Source organism: Papaver somniferum, unplaced genomic scaffold, assembly GCF_003573695.1.
Source record: "Papaver somniferum cultivar HN1 unplaced genomic scaffold, ASM357369v1 unplaced-scaffold_115, whole genome shotgun sequence".
NCBI lineage: Eukaryota > Viridiplantae > Streptophyta > Magnoliopsida > Ranunculales > Papaveraceae > Papaver > Papaver somniferum.
The window spans coordinates 4493610-4504885 of record NW_020620492.1 but is presented as its reverse complement, the minus strand read 5'-3'; the positions used below and the strand labels follow the sequence as shown (position 1 = coordinate 4504885).

Genomic DNA, 11276 nt, shown 5'->3' with positions numbered 1-11276 from the left:
TCTTTGCGAGGTTGAGTATCTCTTTTCCATCATTGTCTCTTGCGTAAACTCTACTTAAGACATTGTCGTGAAAATCTTCTATGCTTTTAGATTAATGTATTATGGAGTTACAATATAAATTCTTTGCTTTCTCTCCCACTTCAATCAAGTATGTTTTCTTTCCAGCTTCCATCCATGACGCCTGCCCTTCTGGTGGTGGTGGTGGTAAATTTTGTTGTTGCTGCACTAGGAAATGATTTAACTTCCCATGATATATCATTATTAGTATGATTTTCTGTATATTTCTGCAGTTGCTGGTAGTATGACCATGAAAACGATGATAAGCACAAAATTATCTGCTTCTTCTTCCTGATGGTGGTTCATGACCCATATTTGGTGGTTGTGGTATGTATTCCATTAAGATTAGCGCCTCCAAGATTTTGTTTATTGCATTATTTAAGCGCGGCATCTTGATCTCCTCCCATACTTTTTAATTTCCTCCTGGGCCTTGAATGTGGTATTTCTTTTGTCCTCCATAGCCTTCCGCTTGGTTATTAAGTCTTTGAACTTTGTTATTTCCTGAATTTTTATTGTATTGCTTCTCTCTACCTTCTCTTTCGTGAATCTCTTGATCTCTGCTTCCCATGGCTACTAGTTTTTGGTTATCTTCGATCATCATCTTTTCTTGACTCCCTTGAGATGTTCCTGCAACTGTGATTGTTATCTTTGGGAGTAGACTTGCGTTCCCTTCTTTTGTATTTGTATTCATAACAGGATAAGATTCCATTTCTCTCTGCTTTTTTCAAGGGAGATGTACTCTTCTTGGTACTCGCGTAGCTCTGTCACGGATATGGTATCTTTGATCCTGAATATCTGCATGTACAATAAGTCTGTTGGAAAGAGTGCGTTAATAAAAGCTAGTATGAGATTTTCTTCCTCTACTCTTCCAGCCATTTCACTACACACATAGTTCTCCAACGTGTGGTTAAGTTTTGCAAGCTTTCATTGGTTCTTCTTCGCAAGCTAAACACCTTCTCTATTCCAGGACGTAGAACATTGTTACTGATGTATGCTCCCAGGAATATAGTCTGTAAATGATTGAATGATATTATTTTTCCCATGGGTAGGCCTTCAAACCACTTCAAAGCTTCTCCTGTTAGACTGGCAGGAAAATGTTTGCACAAAACTGCATCATTATCTTCCCACTGCAATAAGATCTGTTGTAAGCTTTTATGTGTTGCACTGCACATGTGGTTCCATCGAAAATATTGGTCAATACTGGTATAACGCATTTAGTTGGTGTCCCTGCTATTTGGATGTTCCTTGCGAATGGTGTTTTCCCGCTTCTTCTATAGCTTCATCCAATTGTCGTCTACCTCCATCTCTCTGCGTTGTCATCATTGCTCTTACTTCTGCTAATTCGCTTAAGATTTTTTCATTCATGATTTGATGTGTATCTTGTTGCATGGGCATTTTTAACGTTGCTTGTCTTACTCGGTTTTCATGCCTGTGTTGACACATTGCCTCTTGTACTTCGCGCTCTTTAGTTTCTTATCTTCTTCTCATACGCCTTTCTCTTTCACCCCTTGAATTGTTTTGTGTGTCATTGTATCTTTCATCTTCATCAGCGCGGTCACGTTGATTTCTTAACATTTCTCTTCCTTGAAATATCATTATTCCCTGCTCTTCATCAGTTTTATCATCCTGGTCATGATGCGTGCGATAACGTTCACCTTATTGTTCATGTCGATTACCTCTATGATCTTCTTGCATGCGGTAATTTTCGCCTTGCTGTACATATCGATCATCATTTTGTTGTTGTTCCATGCGGTTACCATCGCGCTGTTCTTGTATATTATCATCTACCTGATTATTTTCAACCATGTTGTTATCTAAAAGCTGCTCTTGTATGGAATCTCTGCGGTTGGATCTGCTACGTCTTGACGTGCTCCTACTTGTTCTAGATCTTGAGATTGTACGCGTTGTACTTCTTGACCTTTGCTCTTGTAATCTGATATTCTATTTTCTTAACTTATTGTTCTGACGCGTCAGATTCACACGTACTTCTTCTTCTCTCCTTCTTTCTGCGACTAATCTTTGTCGGAGATCCTCTATGGTCATATTCTCTTCATTATCTGTTATTGGTCCTCCATCTCCAGTTCTTTACTCATCTTCTTCTATTGAATCTGTATTTGCAGTATGAACACTTAATCTATCGTAGTCGATGGTGTTATTCTGCACTAGTTCGTGTTGAATCAGAGTTTGGACTTGATTTCCTCGATTGTTTCTTTCTCCTATCCTTGACGATTCAGCAACTTCACATCTTCTTATTCTAGCAATTCTTTTGCGCCTCTTAGTTTCTACCGCTTGTTCTGCTGTAGATCCTGGTCTCACCATTTTTTTTTCTAGGAATGATATTTTCTCTTGAATAAGGAAAAAGTACTTTCTAAGGAATTGAAATCTTTACTAAGAAAATTATTTTTCTTAGATAAAATATTTGGTTGAAACTTTTAGATCTAAATTTCCAAAACTCTCAAAGATTATTAGTGCAGCGATGAAAGACTAGGAATAATTTTAAACTTGTTTTTTCACCAACAGGGTATATCATTCCGAGCTGGTTTCTAGCGCCAAAATGTAGTTGCGAGAAAACTCACAACTACACTCTTTGTAAAATCATCATAAGAATCTCAAAAACTGTTATTAAAATCTTAGAACAAGTACAAAGATATGAGAAAACCCTAACTTGGAAAGCAAATAATTTTTCTCTCTCCTAAATATCTTTTCTAAGCTCTCTAAAAAGGTCCCTTTCTTTTACAAAGGTGCTCGGCTCTTTATATAGGAGCTTACATAGTGGAGGAGAGCTAATAAATCCCCTTATTTCAGATCTGACGTGCGTCACTGTCGCAGAGGGATTTACCATTGCGGCACGGTTTCTTTACTACCGCATAAATCTTCACACTTTACTCGTGATTAGGTGACGTCATCCGGTTCATCATCTTGAATATGTTGTATGCGATCGTATTCGCTTATCACTTAAGAAGTTACCTCGCATACTAAACGAGTGTGCGGTATTTTGTACCCACATAACTAGCATGTTAACCCTCACCCTAGGGAAACAGCATGACCGTATACAGTTTGGGTTTGCAGTAAAACCCATGCTAAAATTCACTTGAAAACTGAGTTGTGAACATAATCAGGGTCTCGGATATTCAGAATTTGAAGATACAACCAATCTTATCATTATAGCCATCAAGGGAGACGAAAACAAAACCTAACAAATTTAACAAATAGTTACAAAGTTTAATAGAAAGAGATAAAGAAAGATAAAGCTACGAAACATACCCTTTCTACGACTAGAAAGTTGTATCCGCCGCCATGTATCCCTCACATTATTGTAGAAATTGACGTTTAGTCCCAAAGTTTGTGGGCTTTGGACGCTTTAGTCCAACCCTCTCAAGCCTGGTACTCTCTGATCCAAATTTACCAAATCTCAAACGAGTCGGTCCTTATTTGAACGATTTAGTCCAAAACTTTCTTTTTCGATGACAAAATTAACCTTCATATAGAAACCCGGAGTGCCGGTGTATTTCTAATTCATTTCTACATCGTCCTGTGACGACAAAGTTCTGCAACGAAAATGATTTAGGTTTTAGTTAATCATCACGTTGCAGATCGATTGTCCAAGATTTTCATTAATTTTAATTGGTATATGAGATCCAAGTTAGATGATCGAATCTCTCCACAAAATCTACCAGATCTCAGGTAATTCTAGCCTCTTTTTTCCCAATTTTTTCTTAAAATTTTAGGGATTCTTTTGATTCCTCCCGTAAGTTTTTGTTTGATGATTCAAATAACTAAAGATGATGAAGACTCATGATAATCTGATCGATTTAAAGATGGGTTAGAAAACTCGATTGCATCTTTCTTTCCCTGTTCTTCTACATTTCGTAAATATAAAATCGCCGAATCTCTTGTTAAACAAGTTCAAAAATCTTAATTCCATCTCTTAATCTCTTTATTTTGTGAATTTTACCTAACTGTAATGTTTTTTTCTTCTTATTTTGGATTCAGTAAGTTGTTATTTGATGTTTTGTTGTTAGAGATAAATTAATTATTGACGCAATAATTTGCAGAGAGAAAATTGTGTATAATTTCTAAGATGGAATACATTGACAATTAGGTGCTTAGTTGATTAGAAATCGACATCCTAACACGTACCATGTAGGCATTATATTATTGTATTGTGGTTGTCATAGGACAATCTCCACCCATATGTATCAGGCTGTTAAAATAATCATCCATACTTTATTTTACTACATTGATAATGAATCAAACTAGTATACAATTTATAGTAGATATCTATGTAGGCATGATTCCTTTGAATGTGAGAGAGAAATATTATGGAGGTGCACAGTCTTTAACTCGTTTATGCTTTCTATGGTTAGATTCGTTGTGTTAGTCATAATATTTTTGAAAATGTAATATAAGCATGAATTCTAACAAGTAATTTTGTAGTCGGCTCACATGAAATTTGTAAATGGGTATACATTTTTTTCTATTCTAGTTAATATGTCTGTACTTTCATATCCACATCAAAATACACACATAAATGAACAATTTCAAATTTAACACTATATATCGGGTTGGGCTGAAAACATCAACAGTTCTCATACTAGATACACCATTTCTCTGGCAACACTTAGTGAGATGGTTATTCATATTTGGTTAGTAATATTAATTTATATGAAAATGTTTGAATCTAACTTCAGAGTATTTTATGGACTTTTCGAATTATCTATAGCTAAGAAGGCATGGTGGTCTCATCCTAACACGTACGATATAATGATGTTATTATGATTCTCTATGCAGGTCACGTAATTGTCTCACTGTATGGTAAGATCAGCTGTTTTTGCCTACCTTCCTAGGGAACTTGAGCAATTGCTCGCAGACTGTCAGTTAATGTACTTGTTGTATATATGGGTTGGGTTTGTTGTTTCTGATGAAAATTAGACTGAATGGGTGTTAAGCCTTCCTCCTAAACTAATTTTTGTTTCCTTATAAAGATGAAAACATAAATTTGATTAGTGGTATAAATTTTATGGTAAGAGAAGCCAAGCTGGTTCACAAGCATATGCATGGATGTTGTCTTATAGGACCATTTTATTTGGTTACATGATCTTCGTAGCTATATTTTATCAACTGAATAGTATTTGTGAATGAAAGTATCTAGAATACTACTCCATATGTGATACTTTAAACACTTGATTTACCAGTTTGTGCTTATTTTGTTATTGAATTGTTAATGTGTACATAGTTGTACACATGTTGATTCTTAATGTGTACATAGTTGTACACCTGTTGAATCTTAATGTGTACATAATTATACACATGTTTATTGTTAACGTATACATAGTTGTACACCTATTTTTGATTTTATTATTTTCTTTTAGCTCTTTTAGAGATATTTATCTATGTTCATTATGTTTTCATTTTGTATACGTTGAATATTTTACTAGTTCAAGTTGAATAATTTAACCTCCTGTTCACATAGTTGGACACATGTTGATTGTTCATGTTTACGTAGTTGTACACTTTTTGATTATTCATGTGTACATAGTTGTACACCTGTTGATTGTTATTGTATATATAGTTGTACACCTGCTGAATATTAATGATACAAAAGTGTATTGTACTCTGATGCACCTTGGACATCAATTTTTTTTCTTCGTTTTATGCATCTAATTTAGGGACTCACAAGCTCATAATGGTAGAGCGCCTAAGTCTATCACAAGGTTTGCGGAGGTTGATGGTTCAAATCCATCTGAGTTTCCTTGTTATGTTTATACAATATGGGTAGGTGGGTACATACCAGTGCACCTGTGTAAATCCAATGAAATGGATTTGTTTGTAGGCGAATATGGTTGATTTGTTCCATGTTTTGTATGGGTGTACATATTTTTTCACCAGTGTATTTTCCATTAAAAATAAGTCGGCGTAGGGTACGAAATTATGAATGGTTAATTTTATGCATGTTTTGGAGGGGTGTACATATTGGTGCACCTGTGTAATTCCCATGAAAAAGTAGGCTTGTGTGTGTTTATGAATGGTTGATTTTATGCATGTTTTGCAGGGATGTATATATTGATGCACCAATGTATTTTTCCTTGAGAAAATAAATTTGTGTGTGATTATGAATAAACGGTTTCATGCATGTGTTGTAGGGGTGTACACATATAGGTGCATCAATGTAATTCCCATGAAAAAGTCGGTAAGAGAGTGGATTGAATGACCATTTCATGCATGTGCATATTGATACACCAGTGTATTTTTCCATGAAAAAGTAAATTTGTGTGGTTATAAATAAACGGTTTCATGCATGTTTCGTATGATGCAAATATTGGTGTACCAATGTAATTCTCATGAAAAAGAAGGTTAGGTGTGGTTATGAATGATCGATTTTATGCATGTTTTGCAGAGGTGTACATATCGATGCACCAGTGTATTTTCTCATGAAAAGGTAATTTTGTGTCTGGTTATGAACAAACGGTTTCATGCATGTTCTGCAGGGGTGTACATATTGATGCACTAGTGTAATTTCCATGAAAAAGTAGGTTTGAGAGTGGATATGAATGACCAATTTCATGTATGTTTTGTAGGCGTGTACAAGGCGGTACACATGCTAAAAACAGACTGAAAAACTTCTGAAAACTTCGTGCATGTGCATTTTTTGAAGCGAAAATTAAATTTTTTAAAAAATAAAAATTATATAGTCATATGGGTACTCTTTTTGCAGCTATCGGAAAGAGCTTTCCGAATATATAAATTTCATGAATTTTGGATGAGCGGTTCGAAAGATAAATCGTTTTTATATTATTTTTATATTTTTTAAAATTGGTGACATATCATAAGTCAATGTGGACTAAACTGGAAATATTTGGACTAAATTATAATAATAAGGGTTATTAGTGTACTTTTCATTTTTCAAATGAATAATGGACTAATTTATACCTAGTTGAATGAGTATGGACTAACTAGTATATTTAGATATGGTTTTGGACTAAAGCGTATTTCTCCCCCACATTATTTCGATTTTTTGCTAGGACAGCAGTCATAATTTTGTAATCTGGTCCATGCTTTTCATGAAACTTCCAGATATTAGTTTTTCCAATCCTCAGTCCAATAGCGTGACCCAGCCCTCTCAAACAAAAGATGTGCTCGTTTATATACTGAAAGATAAGGCCTCCACGGTAGTGCAGCCGCTGAATCAAAAGTCATCATCTTACACCTTTTAAACCTACTAGATTTTGTACCCGTGCAACGCATCGGGCGAATCCAAAAGCTACTAGATTTTTTTTCTTTTTATACTTTTAACCATATTTTTGGTTTGTTGTGATGTGTCTTTGCCTCGCCCCATCGTGCATTTTTGTTTGGTGTCACGGAGTTTCGCACTGCCCCGTTGCTTAGGATTTTTGATTTGGTGTCGCTCGACTACGCCTCACCCTGTCCCAATGCATGTTTAGTATTTTTGATTTGTTGTGGCTCGACTTTGCCTCACCGTTCGAATGCATGGTTAAGATTTTTGATTTGGTGTGGTGAGGCGAAGATGACATGTTTAGGATTTTTGATTTGGCGTGTCTCAATTTCCAAATCTAAATCTTCAAGCACATGAGAAAAAATCACACAAAATTTTGTATTTTTTGTGGTTGGTGGAAAAATCTCTAGGATCACCGAAATCCACCCGGAAAAACCACCACCGGCAATTTGAGATTCTTTCGCCGTCGATAAAATATTCGGTCATGGCTCCGTTATAATTAATGGTCAAGCTAACGGTCGTCAATGGTCAACTTGGTCAAAGAAGAGGGATTCAGTCAGCTCAATCATTTGTCTTACTCGGGATGGCTGGGTCTTACTCAGCTTGGATCACTGAGTTAAGGTGGCGAGTCACTGAATTGACTTATCAGAAGGGAGATTCAGACACATTCTTATTTGTTTCAGGGAAATTCTAGGCTATATTCCGGCTTATTTTCACTTCATTTCCCTACACAATATGTCATCCATTCATCTCCTACCATACATCTAGAGATAAGAGTTGTAAGAAATAATATACATACGCAATTTGCAGCAAAGAGACGAATTGAGGTATCTTTTCTTTTATGAAAATGGTCCATGCAGTGTCAGTAAGCCAATTAAAACTATTCAAGATATAATGGTCTTTTAGCTTCCTGGGTATTTATGGTTCTGCAAGCACGTCAGCAGTTCACTGGTACAAATACAATAGAACGGTATAATATTTAATGGAGCCATTAATCGAATAATCAACACCCCAGAAAATGATCTGGTGTTCTGCACAATAGACTGGCATATAATAAGTTTAAGCGCGCTATCAGTTAAAAAGAGGATTCCTGGTGTAATTCACAAAATTGATTCAGCTGCTGGTTTGCGATCACAACTAATCTCATTCCCCTAGGAGCTGGTTTGCGATCACAACAACCTGCATATTCAAAAAATATGACATTTAGAGAATAATTGAGTATTAGTTAATCAGTGGGTTTGTTGGTGGTGGAAATTTCTTAGGTATCTGTATTTCTGACCTTTTCAAAGTCAACTTAACGGATGTTGGGGCACCCGTATCTACAACATTTTCCCCGCCCTCGGGAAATAACCCATTGGTGGCTGCATGCAGTCCACCAATGTCCTCCAGACAGGTCTCAGTCCTTGCGATCACGAAAACAAATTTTGACTCTTTAAATGATTCAACTGCGTCATTCTCCTGGTGATGTATACAAACCCACATATTCTGTAACACTTTCAAGTAACTCTTCATCCTAAACATCACGCTCTACTTCATCCAGTAGTTTTTAATGGCCCCAAAGGAGCTGCACATGAAGAACGGTAACAGTTAAGAATATTAATTCAAGTCATGCAGTAAGAAATTTGCTAGGGCTCATAGAGCTGATCAAACATTTGACATTTTCCTTCCCCTAGAAACAGAATCTGAATAGAGAATCCGTAGGGATCATTCCTCAAAAGTACCTAGTGAAAAGTTCAGCTAAGCAATTCATGCTGAAAAATGACATAACGTCCAACAGGAGCAGCCAGAAACATCTTAAAACTTCAACTACCAATAATACTCATCATATATCTTTCCATTTATCCATAACACTCATCTTATATCTTTACAAAACATGAATCAATTTTAATCAACTAAAATAAAGAACAAAGAAGAAAAAAAAATCAGAAAACAAATATAAAAACCAAAAGTCTGTCTCTAACACAAAATTCAGTTCAATAATAGCCCACTAACCCATGACAGAATTGCATATACTCTGTCATATTTCATTTACCCAGAAAGACTGAAAGACATTTACGCAGAAAGACTGAAAGCCACCCTAATCAAGCACCTCAAATGAACGAAAATAATATGCAGGTTCAAATAATTGGCAAGGTGTAGTTATCACTGAGTTTCAGAATATCATCATATTCAATCAAGTCTATAATGTGCGACACCATGTAGGAATAAGAAGGATTAATCTGTAGAGATGAATAACATTTTTGAAACAATTGACTATGATTAAGAAATCTGCATATACTCTAAATTTCGACAAAAGAAGCATGATTACTTGATGAATATAATGAATTCAAAACTACCTTATAAAAACGCAAACTCCAAATATTTTAGCCAGATTCAATAAATGTATATATGTATTGGTTTCAACAATGATGAAATTGGTTCAAGTACGCAACCATGATTGTTTCTCAACATACATATTTTAGTGGGATGCATTTGGAGTTTCATTTTATCCTTCAAGTCTATATGTGATCTAATAAAAAGGAAACTTACATTATATTCTTCATCAAGAATGACAAACTCTTGTACTTAGCAACATGATTGCAAAGAATAGAACGCACACAAAATTTTATTGTAGATTAGTCTTGGGAGCAGTATAAGTTCCAGCATTAATAAATGAAATTAATCGATCCAAAGCACCGCACTAAAATAACAAATATGTATCTTCGTAAGAACCTTGCAACTGCTTCTAATATGTTGCGAACATGGTACCTAACAAAGTGAAGCGAGCAAATGAAATATGCCTATTCAAAATAGTATTTTTATATGGCTAATCTGATTAGTGAAGTGATTAATTGAAATACCTTAGCGCAGGCATGTCGAGCCTTATTCCAATTAATATCACAGTATGGTTGCATATAAATTTCATCTCTCTGTGATCGGCGCAACAAATCTCTTCCCATATAAATGGGACATTGGCAAGTAAACTGATCGACAGTAGACCAACATTTTCCCTATAATTTCAAAACAATGAATAATATTAGTCCCTTGTACCCAAGGCTTAGAGGATCTATTGTAACTAATCCTGGCGTTGTGTGATGTGCGAAGCAATTTTTCTCATAGAGCAACTTCTACATCTTATCTATTTGGATCTTATTTCTTTTACAAATAGTGCTTTATAGTTCAGTTGGTCAGGTATTTAGTAAAATCTTTCATTCAAGCATGTAAACAAACACTTCGAAAGCAATGTAGGTAAAATCAAAACGATAAGCATAAAGAAATCTAAATTTATACTTACAATTCTAAAAAATGGGATGGGACTCACTCTAGGTAATAAGAGACCAACACACTTCTAAAAAATGGGATGGGCCTCTTCTCAGCCGCCTGCATCAAATACTTAAGATTCCCTCTCATCTTCCTCAATTTAATGAAGAATCCATCCCCCTGAATTGCTCATGCATTCGATCCCCATCTTGAACAGGACCATCTATAATAGAATCATCCATTTGAAAGGTTGGGTTAGTGTGGGCAGTGATTATGGGTTGATCGAGTTGATTCGGAGGTGATGAATAATTTTCTTCTCTAGCTGTTTTAGTTTTTCATTCGGAGGCAGAGAAGAATGATAGGTTTCTGTTGTAGAAGAATAACTCAAGAGAAAGAGAACACAGAAAGGAAGACGATTAGGGTTGTAAAGACTCGGTAAGAATTTCTATTTTTTTTCCGTAAGAAAACAGAGATGTTACTGTTAGTTTTCACGTAAGTATTGTATACATACCTAACGTCCAGTTATTGTTTCGGTGTAAACCAAGTGTAATTAATTATTTAGGCACAAAAGCTGACAAAATTATTGTATACCCACATTTTCATTAACGGTGTTATAAACGAGCAGTTAAATATAGAGTGTAAACAGCATGTAATTCATGTTTTAATGTCTCGACCAATATAGTCCCGCCAAGTGTCCTTTCCAGTTTATTTAATTTAATTTGAGGGGATTTTAAATTCACCGTGC

At 35.4% G+C, this 11276-nt stretch overlaps 1 long non-coding RNA gene across 1 annotated transcript; it reads right to left on the bottom strand.

Moving 5' to 3' along the window:
* Positions 1 to 8157: 8157 nt before the first annotated feature.
* LOC113329122 lies at positions 8158 to 10900 on the bottom strand. Its single transcript, XR_003349724.1, has 4 exons — positions 10566 to 10900; positions 10132 to 10281; positions 8571 to 8855; positions 8158 to 8470 (listed from the first exon to the last, which is right to left on the bottom strand). It is a non-coding gene; the product is annotated as an uncharacterized LOC113329122 (long non-coding RNA).
* Between the last annotated feature and the right edge of the window lie 376 nt (positions 10901 to 11276).